Here is a 22,439-nt window from a genome sequence, read left to right as displayed (position 1 = left end):
CCAGTCATCAAGAACAGTGCTTTGTATGTATGAGAGAAATAAAAAACATAAAAAAATTCCGACTTTTATATCTATTCTATCAGAGCTCTCATTGAACCCTTAAGGCCGTCTTTTTCAGGCTGCAACCCACCATATCCAATATTTGCCTTCATATCTAAGTCTACTAAGATTCAATGGATCTATACCATGGGATGACTCTGGAAGTTATAGAGGATGCAATTGTTTAATAAATCAATATAGATCTATGAATGTGATGTTTTACCTGCTACACAGTTCCTTATCCAAATCTCAAACCTCTTGCATAACTCATCTTTCTTGAGAGAGAGGTCAGTGAATGAGGAATCAAAGTAGTCACGGTACCAGTTGGATTTAGCAAAGGCAGCAAAATTATCAGATCAACAGGCAAGAGGTGCAACCTGAATTGCTGCAGGGTAGGGATAAGGTTAGGGACAACCTTAGCCTGGGAGGAAGCTTCAAGGCCCAGCCTCAGTTCAGCACCAAGGAGAGCACCAAACCCCCAGGTCCTGTTTGTCTGAGGCTCCCTAATGATGCAATCTGTCTCTTCCATAAAGAAAGCCTGATAGCAGCGTCTGTGATTTACAGAATGTTGAGCAGATGTCCTGGGGTTGGGTGGGTGTCAGGCAGAAAGAATCCAGTTCTCTGATTTTATATCCTTGAAAGTACTTTTGTCAGAATATTCCTCTAAGAATCTGCATTCATTTCCAGACATGGACAAAACACATTTAAAAAAAGTCTTTCTTTAGGTTATTTTGTGAGAAGTTAGTACATATGCACATGACCAAAAAATCAAAAGACAAAAAGGAAACTCTAACTTCAATCATAGCAACGCCCATGAAAGATTGCCATGTAATTTTGGTTACACCAAGAGAAGTGCCCCACAACTTTGCAGGACATTTTCATTTGTTAAAACACAAGCACACACACACACACACACAAGCGCGTGCACACACACACACACACCACCAACAACAAAAGACTATTGTCTGCTTTCCTAACAATTCCAAACATTGCTCTTGATTTATCTTCTAGAGTTATATGCAGTAAGTCAAATATCTTTTCACTCGATGATTATTGAAATACTTGAAGAGAGTTCACATGTTTCCTCTTAAACTTCCCTACTCAAGGCTAATCATACCCCATTTCATCGACTGTTGCTTCCAGACATCATTACCTTCTTCTGGATGTGCTCTTGTGCCACAGAATGATTCCTAATATTCCAGGTATGATCTGAGGCAAGCATATTTATCACAGGACTATTAACTCCCTCCTTGGATCTGGAAACTATATTCTTGTGAGTATAGCTGGATACTGCACTGGTTTTACTTAGCAGTCAATTAATGGCTTAGATTGACAGGGTTGTCAACAAAAATGCTCAAGTCCTTTCACTTCGGGTTATTGATCAAAGTCTCTTCAGTTCTACATGTATGCAATGTGCAACTGATTAAGTACAGAATTATATCAAGTTAAACAAATCTTGATATTTGTCCCATGGTTTCAGTCTACTAGAATATTAAAGAATCTTTAATTATGAAATAAGTACTCCTCTTGGTTTGGGGTATCCTGAAAAGTCTGATAGTATAATTTGCATTCCTTTATTCAGATTATGGACTCAAATCTCCAAAAAACACACAACAAAGGATAGACTCATGCTCCCTCCACGGAAATGATTCTCAGAAATCTATAAACTTGTCCTTAAGCTAGAACCTAGATACTATATTTAGGATACCTGTGTAATTTAATATTTATGACATAAAAAGTTATTTCTGATAGAAATTAAATTTAGTAAACCTAAAATGGTTCCAAGTATTTGTTACTTTCTCTTTTAATCATTAAAACCTAGTCTTTTCCAAAATCCATTAAAAGATGTCAGTGACAACAGTTTCAGAATCTACTTTTAAAGACTGTGATGATGAGATTCACCCTCAGCCCCTTAGCATACACTGACTAACGGCCTACCAAGAAGATGAGAAGATGCATAAAACATGGCCTGTATTTTCAAAGATCTTGGAAGAATGGGAAATTGGTTATGAGCGTAAGAATGGCACTGCAAGAAGAAGGTCATGTGTGCTATCATAAAGAAGTACACAGTTTCAAGGGGTCATTTTGCTTTGGGGTTTGTAATAACAGGTACTAATGTTTTGTTAAATATTTTAAGGAAGTCTTGAGAAAAATGTGAAGTTTTTTAGCATTTTGTATAATCACAATGCAAGGTAAATTTAAGAACTTGTGTTTATTCATACTACACTCAACGTATATGAGAGATCTAATTCATGTAGTATTTTAGAGAATCTTTGGGTTTCAAAGTTGGCAGACATTTTACCCAACCCCTTGTAGAGATAGCATGCATGCCTACAGTAACTCAGAGGAAGGCACTACTATGTAGCAATCTCCAGTTTCTGGCACCTCTCCCAACTTCATTGAAAACCTGCTACAAAAATTTCATTTTCCATTGGCTGTAAATGTGAAACAGACAAGCTTCTTTGATTCAAACATCTTTCCAACCATTCATGCACATATTAGCATATGTATTGCATTTCTTGTCCTAGCAGGAATGCTACTGCTCAAAAACAACAGCACTGAGCATATTCCATCACCCAGGAAACAGATTTCTAAGAAGCTTATCATTTAGCTTTCCCACTACATCCATGTTTCCCTGTCAGCCATGTCAAAAAGCGGTTGTGACTCGTCCTGCAACATAAACACTGGACATTAAAATAAATATGTGCACATGGCTTCTGTGACCAGTGGATGTAGATACAGAAATAACAAGAAACAAAGAGCTGAGACATTTATAGTAAAGATACTATCCAAACTAGAAGCAGCAGAATATACTGTGAAGATTCCAGGCTTTAAAGATTTGGGTGAATGCCATCTCTACAACTTAGGAGTCCTGTATATTTGGGCAGGCTGATTTCCCTTTGTGAACCTCGATTTCTTCATCTTTTGGCAAATGAGACTATAGCAGGAGACAAAGACTCCTGGGTCCATAATTATGCAAACTTCAGACTTTCAAGTATGTGTGTAAATCTAGAATCAAAGTTGTAGTAGTCAAGATACCTAACCCCTTCCACACTCAACTACCCAAATATCCTCCCAAGAACCAACGAAATGTGGTCACTTTTTGCAGGATCTGCCCCAATCAGCTTGTGAGTCAATGTTCAAGAGGATGTTAGCTCTAGCCTCCTGTGGGCGGAAATCTCTCATTGGTTTTGCCTCCCTGAATTCTGAGGGTAAAGACCTTCTAGGCAACACATGCTCACCACATCTGTGTTAAGTCTTGGGTCCTGCAGTACCCACAACTGGACCACTGCATCCAGTTGAGTGGTACCAATTCTAGGGGGCACCATCATCCTCACTGTCTATGTCAACCATGCACCCTGGAGTTGCGCCATTCAGGTACAGTGGGCAGCCACAATCTTTCTAAGGGAGATGTCCTACCTGTAGTCTCGGCTGAAAGGGCAGCCCTAAATTTTCATATTTTATTCCATATAATTCATTAAGATTTAGCATTCAACTTAACCTTAATTAGGAACCAATTAATCACAAAACATTCAGAAACATTTGATGCTTTAGGAAGAACAAAAGAAATGTAAAGGCAGAATCCTACCCAGAAAGAATTTATAATTTACAATGGTCTGGCTTTCCTCAATAATATTTCAGGAAGATTTCAGTGCTAGTAAAATTTGTTGAGTCGTTCTCACACTTTGGGGGAAAGGCGATTTATAAACACAAGCCATTTTATTGACTATAGATCCCTAGCCAGTTCTTTACAAGGTCATGTACCCAAGAGCGAAGAAATGCAGTGATTAAAAAGCAACAACAGTTGCAGTTTCTTTTAAGTGACTTTCTTGACAGGGGCACCAGGCAGGGTCAACTTTTCACATGTCAGTTCACAATGAGATAAATAATTCTTGGAGCACCATCCTTTAGAATTCCTACTGCAACCTCCTGGCTCAGACCAAGCAGAGCTCTTAGGAACAACAAGCTTAAACCAGATCATGCTCCATTAGACATTTCTGACAGTGACTGTCAGAAAACTGGACAGGACATCCCTACCACAAATTGAGTTTATTTCGTCCATGAATTTTTGAAGAAGAAAAGGATGACATGGAAAATTAAAGAAGCATACTCTTCCTTTGGTTCTTTCCAAGCAAACAGATTTGACTTGAAAAGCAGGTTGAAAGGCACCAAGGGCAGGGTCCCTTTGAACACTAAGAGGAAAGGTGCCCTGGCACCAACAGATGACAACGTCTATCATCTAAACAGCCTATTTCATCCTTGTGTGAGTGTGCATGTGATGGTGGAGAGGGCAGTAGGAGAAACACAATGATATACTCAGGGCAAGAACAGTGGAGTCCAGGGGGGGACTTGGGAGTCAGAGTCCTGAATTCCGGCTCTTATTTGGTCCCCTTTCAGCTGGGGCATCTTGTGCCAGTTACTGTACCTCTGAATAGGTTCTCTCATCTGTCAAATGGAAATGAAGATAGTATCTTTTTCATAGGATGGCTTTAGTATTAAATAATTAATGTAAAAAGTCTTATAAAAAATGTCCTACACATAAGTACTCAAAAATATATGTATTATATTTTTAGTAGGTTAGGTATAATATAGAAAAGATGAGGAAAAGAGTGCTTAACACATGATTGTTAAATAAATGAAAACAAACATATAACCAGACAGACGTAAATTCTAAACATTTTGTGGGAACTTATATTACCAATGGCAGGTTTTACCTTATTTTTTCCTTTAATACATTTATGCTGGACTTTACACCCTGACTCTGATATAACATGCTAAAATCAATGATATCGTGGTACACAGTTGTCATGTGTTTTGAAAAAAAAATTAAGAACCATTTAGGAATATGTCTAACCTTACAGGATTAAGGAGAATCAAGTATTAGAAGGCTGACTCCCTTAGTGATCTCCAGAAGGCACAGCCTGCCCTTTGTGGGGTACATGTGTCTTACCACCTGTCACTCCAGGTAGAAAATGGGAAAATGATTTTGAAGTGACATCAAGTTTCCCTTAAGCTATCAGGTTCTCATGAAATAATCTACACAATAGCTTCTTTCATGAGCTTTGTTCTTTACAAGGCCTTCATTACTCCTTCATTCAGATGTCCCCAAGATACAGAAGCTTTATCCAACTCAGGAACACCACCTCAGCCCAACAAATGCAGAGCATCATTGGTAGAGGAGAAACTAGTCTGTCCTTTTCAACGCAGCTGTGTGCATGTGCGCGCGCGCACACACACACACAAGCACATGCCCACCATGAATTGACCTCTGGGTTGATTAGTGAGAACACTTCTCTTCACATTTCCAAGCTTCCTCTGAAAATTGAGTTTAGAGGGGAGTGAGTACTGGCAGTTCAGTTAGTTAATGATCTCTACTTTCAGACCAGAAAACATTTTCTGTTATATTTGTGCATTGCCATAATATTTCCAACTTCCTATTGTGTCAACTAACACCATTTGAAAATTCTTATACCATTACTACCATTTAATAAAGAGCAAGGGGTTATTAACCCTAAAGAACATGGCAGGACCTGGTTACAGAAAAAGGTTATTCCTTCAGTGCCACAAAGAAAAGACAAAGGGCAACTCTACACAGGCACACACACGTGTTCACAGAGGTAAGTGCATGCATGTACACTCACACACAGTGTACACTGCATGACTGGCTACCGAACAGTGAAAACTCCACTCCAGGCTAGCAAGGTCTTCAGTCTAGAGTTCCTTGGACTCTGTCAATGCTAAGGTCCCTTCTCCTTCTCACTGTTTTTGATTCTGTGGGCTGGTTTCATACAAATGTTAAGTCATCTTCTCTAGGATGTTTCACTCAAGTCACAGCAACAGAGGTGCACAATTTAAAAAATCCCACTCTCGTAGGAGAGGTTTTTTTTAGCTAGCTTATATTTTCATTGTAAATTTTAAAATTCACTTAAAAAACCTAAAAGGCAAGGGGTCATGCACCAACCTCTCTCCTGCTCTCAAGGGCACACCTACCCTGTCCCGTCACTTCCTGCTGCACTGGGGTGGGGGACACGCCAACCAGAAGTGGGCAGAGAAGAGAGTGAGGAAAAGAAGGGAATCTTTCCAGGCTTTCATCAGACTGACTGGAGGTACTGATGCGAAATGATTTTGTGTCTGCATGAGAGTAAATGCATACCTTCTGAAGGTTCCATCAGGGCTCCATTCCTTCTGTGAGAGTGTGATGTGACCTTTCCTCCAGAGCATCTCAATGCAGGAAGCCCTGGGGATACCCCAGGACCAGGAAAGCCTAGAAGACACTTGTAGGAAACCAACTGTCCCTGATTCCACATGGGCCATATCCTCATCTGAGAGTACTTGGTTAAAGGATTCCTCAAAGATTGTGAAATGTTTCAAAAATCTACAGTTAGCAGTCTGATTTCTCAGAGATTTCTGGAACCCATCATGGGTTTCTTCCTTTCACAGGGACACCCAAGAAATGATCAAGGAGCATGTTGGGGAAGGGTGCATACCCATTAGGCACAGTATTGCCATACATGAGGCATCCCATTGGCTCACGATGTCCCACTCGGGCCACCTGAGGCAAGGAAAGGTCTCCCTGTGGTTAGAATCTCAGATGAGAGTTTCATGCCAGAATATTTTCCAGTGCTCAGTGAACTACCCTGAGATGGCTCCTTTATATTCACTCCGATATATTCCCCATATTGATGAATATTTTAAATAAACCCAGGGGAGGCAATTCTGATCCACCAGGGAAAATATCACTCCAGTGGGGGCTTTTACAGACAGATGCTCTGTGGAACAGGGTTCCAGCAAGTCACAACCCTTTGCAGTGCTTGTCAAAAATGGAAGATTAAAATTATTTCAAGGCAGGAATGCAAGTTTAGGGCCAATGTATCAGCTTTTTATGGGAACATCATAAAAATCAGATAACTTATCCTTGCTGAAAACTAGTATTATGTGCGTCAATCTTCCAGTATAGTGTAGTAGAAACTATTTTATGGACTATTGTTATATTTTCCCTCTTTCATTGTGTGACAGAAGCCACTTCTGGGTTTCACTGCTTTTCAGCATCAACTGCCATCAATAATATCTCACAGAGCCAAAAATGATTCACTATTATGTTAATCATTTGAAATTATTTTTAGCTGGGAAGGAGATTCAGACTTTAATGGCCACTTAAGGAAACGTGGCTTTGAAGTCATGTGCAGGAGGCCCCAGACAGCACAGCTGAATTCTAGGGAGGTTTCTTTTTTCTTTATTATTGTCTTCCTCTCTCAAATGTTCCCACCAGAGACCTCATGGCACCAGAGCAATAACGGTAACAATGCCTTTCATTTTCTCATTAGATCCCAATGGCTCCAAATTACCACTCAGAGCTGGAAATGCGAAAAAGGAAAGGAATGATAAATAAATGACTTGCCCAAGGGCAGGCACAGAACTACACATGGGCCACCTGTTGGCATTTAGTTCTGACAATATCACTTTTAGAGGTTTCTGTGATACCACCACAGGAAGAGGATGGAAACAAGATACCTGCAAGGAAATACGTGGATTGAGCACCTACTATGGATTAGGCCCTTTGTTAGGGACTTTCATATCTGTGATCACACTGACCTTCATAACAGTCCCATGAGGTAAAAATTATTACCCACACTTTCATAAAGAGAACTTAAATTAAGTAACTTGTCAGGTGTCACAGAGTCAGCAGGAGGCAAAGTGAAAGTTTAATCATGTAATTCCAGCCTTGGCACTGAGAAAGTGAAGAATTGTTTTTTAATAAGGCATAGTTCTTTTCGGTTGGAAATGGGTGTATGGAATTTTAAACAATTGGCTGAACATATACACCCATGGAATACTACACAGTTATATAAAAGAATGAAATTATGTCCTTTGCAGCAACATGGATGCAGCTGGAGGCCAGTATCCTCAGTGAATTAACCCAGGAACAGAAAACTAAATACTGCATGTTCTCACTTATAAGTGGGAGCTAAACACTGGATACACAAGGACACAAAGAGGAGAATAACAGACACTGAGAACTACTAGGAGGGAAGAGAGGGTGGCAAGGGTTGAAATCTAACTGTCATGTACTATGCCCACTATCTGGGTGACACTGGTACACCAAGTCCCAGTGAAATGCTATTTACCCATGTAACAAATCTGCACATATACCCTCTGAACCTAAAAGTCAAAAAATAAATAAAATAAAAAACAACAAAAAACCCAAGTGACGAAAACAAAAATTTTAGTCAATAATTCCTTTGAGTTTTACTGCCCATGAAATATTAGATCTTTGGCTTTTTAAAAGTTTGATTTACACTATAAACTAAGTAAATTAATTAATATGTCAAAAATTTGGGGTAATGTCCCAAGACACCTGATTCTGGCCCAATTTGGTGATGGGCTGAAGAGGAGGGAGGCACAGAGGGGAGACAGGAGGACAGAGACACAGAAGGTTTCTGTCCACAGAGGCTCCCAGACTAAGATTCCGATTTCCAAGTACACATGTGAATGACTATTTCTGTTAATGACTACTCTCAATTTGCCAAATTTGGTTATCATTTATATTTTGCTTTTGCAAAGATGATACCTGTCACAACCTCAGGTTTGCTTTGGCATAAACTGTTTTACCTTCATTTGTCACTGACACAACAGAGTGCTCAGAGAACCAGAAACAGATTAATGGGGATGGGGGGAAGTCATTTTACATGGAATTGTAGTCGAATAGAATAGGTAGTTTTCTTTCATTTTGAAGGTACAAGGGATTTGAAAGGCACAGATCTACTGTATAAAACCAAGGGTTTCTACACAGAGGTAGCCTTCCTTCAAAGCACTGGATACAGCCACAAAGTAGAGATCTCCTTAATGCAAAAACACATGTTCTAGAGAGAAGCTTTATTGAAACAAAGAATACAGCAGGCCTAACGAATAGTGGAACAAAGTGACTAGGGTTGCCCAGAATTCAGTCTCATGGTGGTAGCACTTACTGACCCAACCTCTTTCCTCCCTCACTCCCACCTGTCCTTTTTTCCTTCCACAGTGCTTTTGTGGCCACCACATACAAACCAGACATTGAGGTGGACTAGTGGAGAAGAGTGATAAATCAGCCAGTGGTCTTCAAGGAGGGGACACGTAAGCAGCCAATAAAAGAATCAAGTCACTTAGCAATGGGGTACCTTAAGGAGACTGTGCTGTCTGCTGCCTTTTATAATGAGCATGGATTATTTAAAAACAAAAAAAGAACAATAAGCAAATTATATTAAATACACTGAATGGCATCAGTACTCATGGGGTTTTCTTGATGACTCAGACATTTAGATTAATTGCCAAACTAAAAGGTTTCCACATTTCAATATTTTTCATTCAGGATTTTATCCTTTTCATTCCTAATATTCTGTGACCCCAAATGTGCTTCATCTAACAAAAATGGAGGGTCACACTGAAAGGCAACTCGTGACTTTGAACAGAAATAAACCCTGGCCGGGTTATATTTCATTCTATGAGAAGTGTTCAGCATTCAACCTGCAGCATCCTAGTTGACACAGCAGTATCCTGTAATTACCCCTAAAGGCCATTTGATTTGATAATATATTCACCACCATGTGTAATTTACATAATGTTTTACAATTATCCATTAATATGCAAATGTTAGGCTAAAGATTATGTGGCCTGGAAATGCAATGCAAGTATTTCTCTGACAATCATGCTCTGTGTGTATACAGATACCTAACCTGATAGGCCCTTCAATGTTAGTGAAGGAATGACTCATGGTGATTAAGAAGAAATGAGAATGAGCCCAGCATTCTAAATTTGCAATTCACTTACCAAAGTACATAAAGCCATGTTAAGTTCAATAAATGCTATGAGGATGAACATTTTTCTCTCTAAATTTCTTACATGGATCTCTGGGATGTCAGAAAGCCTGTCAAAACCAGCACCAAAGGTGGGAAGTAGTTTAGACATGAGCATCCTTTAGACATGTAACTACCATGAAAATAACTCACCAAGTGTATATTAAGACACATTAATCAGATAAACCGGGCTGTGAAATTAAATCCTTTTTCTCCTTTCCCCAACAGTAATCCATCTACAAAGGGAAAAGGAAATGAAAGCGGGGAAAGGGATAAATACTTATGTCACTTTAGCATCACTGTTGATGTGTTAAATGTACAAAAGCCAGGAAATTCAGTTACCGTTCCCATAGCAACTGCAGCTTGCCTCCTGGACCTGGTAAATTAAGTTATGAAAATTAATCCCACTTAGAACATGAGGAAACACTGCCCCTGAGCAAGGGAAACCACAGTTAGGTCGAACTTTGTATTAACTGAGTAGCAAGCTCTCCTCAAGATGAGGTCCAGAGGAAAAGACACTTGCGTGAGCAGCTCACTGCAGGCTGCTTTTCAGGAAAAGAGAGATTTCCTTCAACTGGTATGACCTGACCAGCTGACAGCCCAGTGAGTGGGAGCCTAGACATTCCAGAGGCATCAGAGAGAGAATAACAGACACAGCTCCCCTACACATGGAGGTCCAGGATGTGAATTATTTAATCCTCCTGGTAAGAAAAGAAGCCACCATACACATGGTATACCTTACTACTACTTGTAAATGCCAGTTCTCTTATGATTCAATGAAAGACCAACAGAGAAAAGGGGACCAAAATCTGAAACTGAAGTGAAAGGTAAAGCTTCAAGTCTTATGTGATTGTCATTCAAACGCTGCTTACGCCTGGACCAAGCCTGATTGTATTACCTGAGGAGGGCTGTAGGTTGTATTTTAAATAAATAAGCAGCTTTTGGTGACTAGCTAAATCCTGGTGAAAATTCACCCAATTAAGATTTCTTTACTATGCTGGTACTTATTTTCAGGTTCAGTAAGGAATCTAAATATTCAAAATAAAAATGAACAAAAGGTCCTACGGTCAGTACTAAACAAAGTTTAAAAAATTGTAAACAGGCATACACTTTCCTTCCCTAATGAATACAACAAATTAGTTTTGGAACTAAACTGAAAACATTCTCTATAGTATCAGCAATAGACACAGAAGTCAAATGGCATATTATTTAATAGTAAGTGTTTTCAAGCCACGGTCACAGTCTTTCTCTTCATCACAGCTTCTACCATCATCCTGGGCTGCTTTTAAATCCACTTGTATGACCCTTGGCCTCATCTCCAATGACCCTTCCTGCGATTCACCTCTGCTATCTCCCTCCGCAGTCACCCTTGAGCTGAGAGTATTGAGAAAACGCACGATCACCAGAATCAGCACATTCCAACACTCAAGTTTTTGAAGACAGCCTCCTCTCCTACCTCCTTAAGTAGTAAATACACTGCTGTAGTTCTTCAACCTGGTCAAAACTGCAAGTTCAACCAGCCTCCTCCTGCCACCACAACCTCTTTCTCCCATGCAGATTCCATGGTCCATTATTACAATCATGCTGTTTCTACCAAATTCCCTAAATTCCTAAATTCTTTCATCCTTGGGTCTTCTGCCGCATCCACTTGTCATAGTCCTAACCATAGAGGAGCCCCATGGGCTTCTTCCTCTGGGCCTACATGGAGCAGCGGAAATGTCTGCGAGAACACAATCCCACCAGATGGCCTCACTGCAGTCAGGATCTGAACCATCAGCTGGGCCCTTGACACTGCCTGGGCATTTTCTCGTGTTCCTCTAGTCGGCCTGCTCTCACATGCTCCACAGCATCATTTCATACATTTTCTACTGTCTTTAAACCTTGCTCATTGACTGCCCTCATGCTAGGAGGGTGATGTTGCATCCTTCATAGAGAAAATGGAACAATTGGTGGGGAGCTCGTGTCCCAGGGAGCTCCTGCCCTGGGATCTGCATATCTTCTGTGATGCAGTAGAAACTGCAGGGGACTATGTATGAGGGCTGGAGCATCAGATCATCAGGTTCCAATCCTGGCTCCACCGTTTGACAGTCAGTGGGCCTTGGGCTAACTACTTCACCCCTCTGTGCCTTGGATTCCTCATCTATGAAGACACAAGGATGCTACCTGCCTCAGTGGTGTAGCTGTTTCAGGAAGTAATATAGGCAAAGCCTGCAGAACAGTGTTTGGCACACAATATGCGCTCAGAAATGTTTGTCTTGATAATTATCACTGTTATTATGAATCTTGGCTCTCTCCTCTCTCATCCTTCTTACTTTCCCTCCTATTAAAATCCTTCCTGCTCTTAAAAGCCAATCTCCCCATAAGTACTCAGATCCTATCTTCTTCCCCATCTGCAGACAGTAGGCTCCAGCAGTGTCTCCTCTCTCTCCTGCACGTCTCTCCTACAATGGATTCCGTCTATCTGTATTTAGATATGCTCAGGAGTATGCGGTACCTGTTTAACAGCTAGCTTTTGGTGGGGATGGTGGGGTCTTAGTTGTGTTTGCCAGTTTCTGTGGTGTAAATATTCCCACCATAGCCGAATCTAAGCTGCCCACTGTTTAAGGACTGACTACCAAATTTGCTGACAATAATTGGCTCTAGTCCATCGGTGATATATGTTGGAGTGTCTTTCATCTTTAAACAAACTCCCAAACACTACCATGAACAAAAACAAAACGAAAACCCAGCCGGGATTCTAACACATACCTCTACCTCCCACCCCAAATAGCTTTTGCCCTATCTCTTCATTACCCTTCATGTCTACCTTTTTTTTTCTTCCCTGAGGTGGGGTCTTCCTATGTTGCCCAGGCTGGTCTTGAACTGGGCTCAAGGGATCCTCCCACATCAGCCTGCTAAGTAGCTGGGATTATAGTCATGCACCCACCTGTGGCTACTATCTTGAAAAGAGGTATCTCCATCACCCCAGGCCTGACATCTACTCTGCCTTCCATCTCCTTCCATCCCTCCATGAGAACTGTGCTAGCTAAGGACTCTAATATCCTCCAGGAAAGAATTCAGTCCTCTTCTAACTTGACTCTTCGCAGCATTCACTGGTGCCTCCACGTCTTCTGGTTCTACCCTTCCCCCTCAAGTCACTCCTTCATGTGGTCATCCTCCTCTTCCTCTAGAAGCCTTTAAACGAAGGTCTTCCATGGGTTTTTGCATGCTGGACCTCTGTTCTTCCCACTCCAAATTCTCTTGAGACAATCTTAACTCATCTCATAACTTTACCACCATCCCACATGGAAAAAAGTGCCAACTTATTTTCTCTGCATAGGTTTTCTTTTTGGGTTCTCTGTCTGAACGTATCTATTTTGAAAACGAAAACACTCACGCTAGCAGACTGGAGGAACAAAACAACCATAGAGACACTGCCTGCCCTAACAACATTCGGGCAATCTGGGAAAAAGAAATAATCTGAAAAGTTATATCTGTGACTCACTGATATGGTTTGGCTGCGTCCTCACCCAAATCTCACTCTGAACTGTAATAATCCCCACATGTCAAGGGCAGGGCCAGGTGGAGATAGCTGAATCATGGGGCAGCTTCCCTCGTACTGTTCTCATGGTGGTGAATAAGTCTCACAATATCTGATGGTTTTATAAATGGGAGTTCCCCTGCGCAAGCTCTCTTGCCTGCTGCCACGAAAGACGTGACTTTGTTCCTCCTTCACCTTCAGCCATGATTGTGAGGCCTCCCCAGTCACGTGGAACTGTGAGTCAATGAAACCTCTTTCCTTTATAAATTACCCACTCTCGGGTATGTCTTTATTAGCAGCATGAGAACAGGCTAATACACTTGACAGCCAGGTGGTAAGCCACAATCACGTGAGGAAGAGGCAGAATCAAAACTGTAGGGCACTGAGTGTGGCATGTCCATTAATGCAAGCACTTATGCCTGGTTGTATGGCCTTACTTCTCTGAATCTAGTATTTAGTCATTTGAGGGCAATGGCAAGAATGAGGCAAAACTGAATCTTCTTCGGCAAGAAGTGATTCTCCAAGCACAGATGCAGGCCCCTTCCTGGCACTTGGTACCCAGTACCCAGGCCTTCTGGGGTCATTCTCTAAAGAAGGCACTGTGGCTACAGGCCAGTAGGCCTCTGTGCCTCAAAGAGCCCCAAAGAGTTCTAGTGTTCTATACCACTGTAGGATGACAGTGGTATTAATATATAGTTTCAAACAGTTGGAAGGAGAATATCGAATGTTCCCAATACAAAGAAATGATAAATGACTGCGATGATGGATATGCTAATTATCCTGATTCAACCACTATACCTAGTATATATCAAAACATCACTGTGTTCCCCATGAATATGTACAATTATTATTTGCCAATTAAGAAATAAAATAAAAGAGCCATTGATACAGAGAACACTGAACTCAAGAGCTCGCATCAGTTTTAGGGTAAAGCAAAATTAATTTTAAAAATACAGAAACTGAGGGCACTATGTTTTGATCTGCTCTGATACCTGGAAATCCACTTGCATTACCCAGCTAATAAAAACTAGTGGGTCACGATAACCTACAAGAAGATTTTTGACTGATTAGATAGTGATACTCATCAAAAGGACTTAGGAGTAAATTATCTGGGCAACTTCTGGGGCAGGAAATATTTTTTTCCACACTGAATTTATGAGACAAACTTTGTCAGAATTTAAAGAAGATCTCATAAAACTCAGGATCCATGTATTCTCCAGAAACTCATCCATTCATTTTTAGGTAAAGGTCTTAAATTTATAGATGCCACTGATTACTGAGGGTGGCAGGCAACCCAAGCATTCATCTACAGACGTGATGCTTTGAGAGTAAACATTCTGATCACATGGTGCTGTGGCACCATCTCAACTGAAAAGAAAAGTGAGAAATCAACATGAAGAAAAGTATCCAGTCCGCACATACCTGCTGAGAATCTCACTACTTTTCAGGTCTGTTAGTCAGTAGGTACAGTGATGAACAAAATATCTAAACATATGTGCAACAAAGAGCAACAGAAATGCAAAGTATTTTCTTCCTATACTTCATATTCTAATTATTGTATTATGTACAAATATTTATTTTCTTCCCATACTTCCTTTTCTAATGATTCTATTAAGTTATCTGCTTCATCATCAGGAAAAGAAGTGGAGCCTTGTTTAAGGAAAAGATGTCGAGAGAGATAATTTCAGAAACGGCTTCAGATGTTTAAAACATTACAACAACTTTGTTTCTAAGTTATCTCTATTAACTTTAGAACTACAAAATTAACAAACTAGAAATAGAAATTGTTCGTCTGGAACAGCTTGAAACTCATAATTTTTTTTTTGGAAAAGACAGAATTTTTGTGTTATTAACACCATAAAGGTTAAAAAAAAGCTTCTTGGAAATGAAGTCATGTGGCTAATAAATGTGTTCTTTAAGGCTCTTCTTGGACTGGAGTCACTCACAAATCTCAGAAAGATGAGTTGAAATATAAACTCTAGGCAGGCTATTCTCACTTATAAATAAAACAGTTCGAACTCTGCTTGGGGTTATGAGAATCCAAAATTCAGTATTATGGAGGTGCTCAGAACATTTGCATTTGAACATTAGAGACCAAATACTGGGCTAAGAGAATGGAGAAGACCAACAGGTAATAGCAGGCACAGATGGCCTGGGCACAGGTCTACTGCTCTCGAGTGGAACTGACTGTGGGTCACCCGCTCCACTTTGAAACATGGGAAATTTCACATGCCTCATCCCTTTCCCAGGCAGGCCCTAAATGAAAGCTGTGGTGACACGAGATGGGTTGTGCAGTAAAGCAGTTCCCAGCTGTCCGGGCGAAACTCTATCCCAGTCTCCATATCTCAGGAAAGTACAGTATGTTAGCAAGTGAGAGTGACATTAAAGAGACATTCTTGAACTTGCTCTAGGAAATCACCTGTAACCTTTGGCACTTTAGCTATTCTTAGTAATAGAATATTTGTGACCACTAAGATGTGATAGTGTTACAGTTGAGAGTGGCCAATGTATATGACACCTATTGTCAACAGTAATTCCCAGGACATACTCCCATCTCTTCTTATTGCAGTTGCTACTATACCTGTGAGGCCCACTCTGTTAAGGCAGATGACTTTTAGTATATGCCTCAGTAAAACACAAATAAGAAAATCAATTTCATAAAAGAACAAAACATTTAAGATACAGGTAGCTCAGAAATTAACATGCAATGTCTCAGACTTATATAACTGAGAGAGTAGAGAGAACTATGGTTGGTTCATTACCCGATATAATGATATAATGAAACTAAGGAGTGTTCACGCTGGTTTACAAAAGGGGAGATAGTGGTGATCACTAAAGCACAGAAAGCTTGAGGGATTCCTACAGAAATCCCCTTTAGGAGGTCTGGGCCCCACAAACAAACATTACATAGTAATGAGCCCGACTCCTAGGTCATGAGATGCTCCCCCAAATTACTGAAGGCTATAAATCTTAAATATAAAGGTGGCTAATACAAACTAATTATAAAATAGCAGTTTGAATTTAAGTAACAATTCTACAAGTAAAATATAAAAGTGTTCACGACCTCATTTTGAAATGATTGGTCACATGTCTCCAAATGCCTCATCTCTCCAGGTAAGAGTCAGGGTTCTATCCTGACAGTAGGACACTCCTTCATTTCTCTAAAATTGCAGCTGCTGCTCTCTGGGAGCCTGCCAGTGGTGGGAACAGCTCCACTCCCATTCTAAATCACTAAGAGCTGCAATAAACGGTTACCATTTACTCCCAGGGTTGGCCAGTAAGCCCCTCCCCACTTTCCCAGTAAGTCTAACTAGAGACATTAAAAAAATGTGCTTTACCTACACCTTGCAAGTCTGGTCCTAAGACCTCTCTAAATAGATTTAAGCGATCTATTTAGAAGGAAAAGAATCTGTTTCTTGATGAAAACCACTCAAATTAGTAAATTAATTCTTGGTCTGATAAAGTCAAAACAAATTCCACTCCATCACTTCCCAACCCCTTCATCTACGAGGCAGGGGAAAAAATCTAGAATCAGAGTTACTAAAAGCAGAAAAGTTCTAGCAGCTGCAAACATGAAAATTAAGAAATTCCCTAGAAGAGAAATTCTCAAATTGTGCCTCACTGTAGCAAAGGAAAGTGAATGACTAATAGGTGCTAAAATTTCTAAAGTCTCACATCTCATAACATGCCCCAAATTTATAATTTATTTCATAACAAGCACTTTTAGCTCAATCTTTGGAAGAAATGTTTCAAATGGAACTGATCTCCGATTTTATCCTAAAAGTTAATGAGAAAATGGGTCTCAGAATTAGTAATCAATTTTGCTAAAATGTTCCTACTGACTTAAAAATTAAGAATTGGAAGAATTTTATAACTAAAATATTGTTATATTCTATTTTGTTCCATCTTACCAGCATAAGTTGAAATTTTTCTTATGTGAAGTTACTCCAATTTCACCCTTTTTAACTTTGAGAACATGAGTTAATTTGTGTGCTCTCTCTGTATATTTTTATCTAAATCCTAGATTTGCTTGAAAATGTGAATTTTATCAGTTGTCAGAGGCAACTCAACATAGGAGGGTGACAGGGGGAGAAAATAAAATTATATTCAAATGAAACTTAAGCTGGCTCCCATCTGGCTAAAACTTTAAGCTTCAAATAAATGCAATTTTCTTTTTTTCACCTCATCTAATCAGACATAGAAAATATTCTTCTAGGGGGTAAGGAAATAGCAATCCAAGAAGGCAAAAGAGGGAAAACTGCCACTGCATCCTCATCACCCTACGTTCCTGGCACCATTGGATGGCAGAGGAGCCCATGCTACTTAAGTCTCTTCATTTTGTGGCTCTTCGCAAGCCTTCCACATCTTGGGGAGTGTGATTAAACAGACGTGAAGAGGATATGAGAATACATATGAGAGACTGGGAAAAATTCATATGAAAATGCAATCCTCTTGTATTCTTTATTTCCTTTTCATCTATAGTAGAGAGCTAAGACCATAAAAAGTACTTCTTTATCAATTTAGTTCACTAAAAATATCACACCCTTTCTTGATTTCCATTGGAATTTGTGAACTGAGTGTGTGTGTATTATACTTAGAACATATATTTAAGTATCAGCCTGGGATAACAGCTGTAAATTGGAAACGATGATCAGAAAATACATGGGTTTCCAGCCTCCTGTTCTCATCTGTGGTCCCGTGTGTTCTTGAGCAAGGCTTTCTTGTTTGGTCTGGCCATCCCTGGCTTCTAGTGAAAGATGGCCTGATGGATTTCAGAATGATGGGTACCAGCTTTACTCTGTTGTCAGGGAGGGGTCCTGGCTCACCCTTTGGAACTAACCACACCTGGATTAATAAATGAGGGTAATCCCGTTAAGGGGAGCATCTGTGATGTATTTTCTCTTCTGGGACATTCTTTTATATACAATTCACAAAGGGGAGGCATACACTCATCGAGGAATCAGTGCATCATCCTAATAGTTAACTCAATGAGATTAGTGGAGATTTACGTCAATGAGCCTAGATTTACTTTCACCACGTTCCCCCACCAATTATCCTCCACCAACTGAGAACTACTAGTCAAAGAGGCAAAACTCATTGTCCAGAGAAAACTTTTAGGAGAACTGACAATAGCCTGTATCCTGATTTTGATGGTGGTTACATGACTGTATACATCTGCCAAAACTAAAGAACTGTACGTCAAAAAAAAAGTAAATTTTACTGAATAAATTATCCCTCAATAACTCTGACTTAAAAGGAGAACAAAGAAAACTGAATCTCACCTGGCATTAAACCAGTATGTAATAGCCTGAATGATTCAAAAACAATATATTGAGTGGAAGAAGAGAGACACAAAAAGCTACATATTGTGGGATTCCATTTACATGAATAGTAGGTAGAAAAGAAAGAAAATATATTATTCATCCCTTCCACCTCCACCCCTACACATACAAATCTCATACTCTTCACCACGCCCACAATCTTAGGGAAAAAAAAATTGTATTTTTCCCAAAACTGGCCTCATGCTCTCACAAAGAAACTAGCAAGAGATTTCATAACTGTGTTTCAGAGTCTTGAGTGGGACTATTGTTCAAGAAGAGAATCAATTTTGGATGTTTTGATTCAAATCTCCTAAGGAGAATTCAACTCCAGAGAGAGCTCAGTGGGGGTGCACATGCAGTCTCTCTACCTTCCCCACTCCTCATATTTCATTAAGCTAAAAGATTTAAGCACATTCAACAAGTAAGGAAGACAATATAATTTAATAACATCTTCCTGTATTTGGTGTAACTTGAAAAAAACAAAACTCATGCTACCATATTTTCTCTTTTTTTTTTTTTTTTCTTTTTGAGACGGAGTCTCGCTCTATCTCCCAGGCTGGAGTGCAGTGGCTGGATCTCAGCTCACTGCAAGCTCTGCCTCCCGGGTTCACGCCATTCTCCTGGCTCAGCCTCCTGAGTGGCTGGGACTACAGGCGCCCGCGCCAGCCACCTCGCCCGGCTAGTTTTTTGTATTTTTTTCAGTAGAGACAGAGTTTCACCGTGTTAGCCAGGATGGTCTCGATCTCCTGACCTCGTGATCCACCCGTCTCGGCCTCCCAAAGTGCTGGGATTAACAGGCTTGAGCCACTGCGCCCGGCCAAGTAGCATCCGCCCAAACAGGGACTTGAACCCTGGACCCTCAGATTAAAAGTCTGATGCTCTACCGACTGAGCTATCCAGGCCCCTCATATTTTCTCAACTAACATTAGCTAAAAAGATCTTCCCCCAGTATCTTGCTAATAGATGAAAATAAGAAAAATTCCCTGCAGGCAAAACTAACTTTGTTAATGCCCCCATTTCAAACACTATCTTAGATCAGACATTACTCTGGAATATTATCCACCCTTTAAATACACACACACACACACACACACACACACACGCACACACACAACATATATAATATTAGTATTCTCAAAAAGGTTCAGGAGAGCCCTTAAGCTGGGAGCTGAGGCTCAAGAGTAAACAAGTTCTTCTTGAGAATGAGGAGGAGCATTCTTTCTTTTAAATCTAAAAGTATTAACTCAAAAAGAATCTAAAACTTAACAAAAATTAGATACTAACCCAAGTATTCTATAGGCTTTTGGCAATTCAAAAAACAGAGTGTTAAAGTGCATGAAGCACCAAAAAAGGGTCTCCTCTGAAAATAGGGCTTGGGCCCTGATATGGTTTGGGTGTATTCCCACCAACATCTCATCTTGATTTGTAACCCCCACAATTCCCACGTGTCGTGGGAGGAGCCTGGTGGGAAGCAATTGAATCATGGGGGTGGGTCTTTCCTGTGCTGTTCTCATTATAGTAAATAAGTCTCACAAGATCTGGTTTTAAAAATGGGAGTTCCCTGCACAAGCTCTCTTTGCCTGCTGCCATCCACGTACGATGTGACTGCCACGTGGAACTGTAAGTTCATTAAACCTCTTTCTTTTGTAAATTGCCCAGTCTCTGGGATATCTTTATCAGCAGAGTGAAAACACACTAACACAGGCCCCTCAATACTTAACTTCTTATGAACTCGAAATGCAAATCAATATAGTACCTCTATTTTAATATTTTTAAAGCAGTAAACTGTATAAGTAAAACCACCACTCCATACGCATCCCAAATGAGGAATCATCTATTCTACTTATTACTTAAAGAGTCAACCTTCATAGTTCCTTTGTCAATACCATGTGTCACCATTAACAAGGAGGAGCCTGCAGTGAGGGGGTGCCACTGGTTTCTCTTCTTCATAAAACATAAGGCGGGTACCACTCACATGCAATGACAACAGAATCAACCATTTCGACACACAAAATACACATGGACAATACCTATGTCAAAAAATGTTTAACCTTTCTCATAAAACAGCCAAGAATAAGACAATATCCTGAACTCTCAAGGTGACAAAGAGGTTTCTTGGTTTTCTTTTATTGTTGCTATTCTTTTTATCATACCCCTGGCTAAGGGGCCAGAAACATCAAAGGAAACTTTTCAGAGGGCAGTTTAGCAATATCTTTCTAGTAACCATACATGCTCACTGACTAGCAATTTCACTTCTAGGAATTTGTTCTAAGGAAAGGATTAAAAATGAATCCTTTGGATTCATTCTGGTGGTAGCCAGAGGTGTTTTTTACAGTAAAAATTTGGAAACAACCTAAATATATAGAAATAGACATCTTTTGTACATAATTTATGATATATATATATACACAATGGTATGCTATCTAGTCACTAAAGAATATGCCCTTGAAAGATATTTTAAGATATGGAAAAAAGTTATTGATGATAATTTTGAGGGAAGGAAAAAAGAAACCAGGATTCTGAACTTCAGAGGCAGTATGACCCCATATTTCTTATATATACATGTATATGCAAACATATGTATTTATGCAGATAATGTGAGGATACAAATATAGACACAGTAGAGGCTAAAAGGGAACACATTGCGATGCTTATGCTGTTATCTCAGGGTGGCAGAATAGTAAGGGGCTTTAATTTTCTCCTTTAAATATCATTCCCATTTTCTAAAACTTCTACATTTTCAACAGTAGACAAGCATCTGGTTTTTATTGTTGTTTGTGTGTACATGTGTGTGTTTGTTTTTTTTTTTTTTTCCTTAGAGACAGGGTCTTGCTCTGTCACCCAGACTAGAGTATGGTGGCACTGTATCCTTCACAAACATACCACAGTTCACCGTGACCCTTGAACTCCTGGGTCTGTACTAGGACTACAGGCACATACCAGCATGTCTAGGCAACTTTATTTTATTTTTTGTAGAGACAGGGTTTTGCTGTGTTGCCCAGACTTGTCTTCTGGCCTCAAGAGATCCTCCTGCTTTGGCCTCCCAAAGTATTGAGATTACAGGAAAGAGCCACTCTGCACCTGGTCACTACAATTTTTAATGTACTGATTTTATAATATTAAAATATATTTCTATATATATTATACAGTCCAGATTTTGTGTGATTATTTTAGGAATAGGGAAATGGCGGAAAAAAAATTCAAGAACAATTATGTGACTGTTTTAAAAAATGAAAATACTGACCCTCTCAAAAGTTGTAATACAGTATAATTAAATATACAGTATAAATATATAGTATGCAAAAATATACAATTATATAAATATATTTAAATGTATAATTATATATTTATATATCAATATACCATATATTTATGCATATTTATACATATATACACTTATTCATATACTTTCATATGTTTTACATATATAAATTCATATATAGGGTATAAATATATAGTATAATTTAAATATAGAAAATATTTGGAAATAAAATCTATGCTTTGTCACTTGTCTAAACAGTGGTAGAAATCAAAGGATTACTCTGTGGGTAAAACAGTTTTATTAACATTCTGTTTTGTTTCTATAGAACTACTCTTTGCTCAGTAGCTTAAAATGATGTTAGAATACAAACAAGTAAGAAATAATTCACGATTCACTTTTCAGTTATCTTCACCAGATCAATAAACTCCCAGTGCCTGGAATGAGATCTGGGACATAGCTGAAGTACA

The 22,439-nt window shown here is 39.6% G+C and overlaps 1 protein-coding gene and 1 non-coding gene across 5 annotated transcripts in view; both read right to left on the bottom strand.

Annotated features, from left to right (window-relative positions):
* The window catches only part of ELMO1 (engulfment and cell motility 1), a 586,055-nt gene that overhangs the window by 198,975 nt on the left and 364,641 nt on the right, over nucleotides 1-22,439 (bottom strand). The gene's annotated exons all lie outside the window — the stretch shown is intronic.
* On the bottom strand, nucleotides 19,540-19,612 carry TRNAK-UUU. Its single transcript has one exon. It is a non-coding gene; the product is annotated as a tRNA-Lys (tRNA).

Source organism: Colobus angolensis, unplaced genomic scaffold (genome assembly GCF_000951035.1).
Source record: "Colobus angolensis palliatus isolate OR3802 unplaced genomic scaffold, Cang.pa_1.0 Scaffold302, whole genome shotgun sequence".
NCBI lineage: Eukaryota > Metazoa > Chordata > Mammalia > Primates > Cercopithecidae > Colobus > Colobus angolensis.
This window is presented reverse-complemented; position numbering and strand designations above follow the sequence as displayed.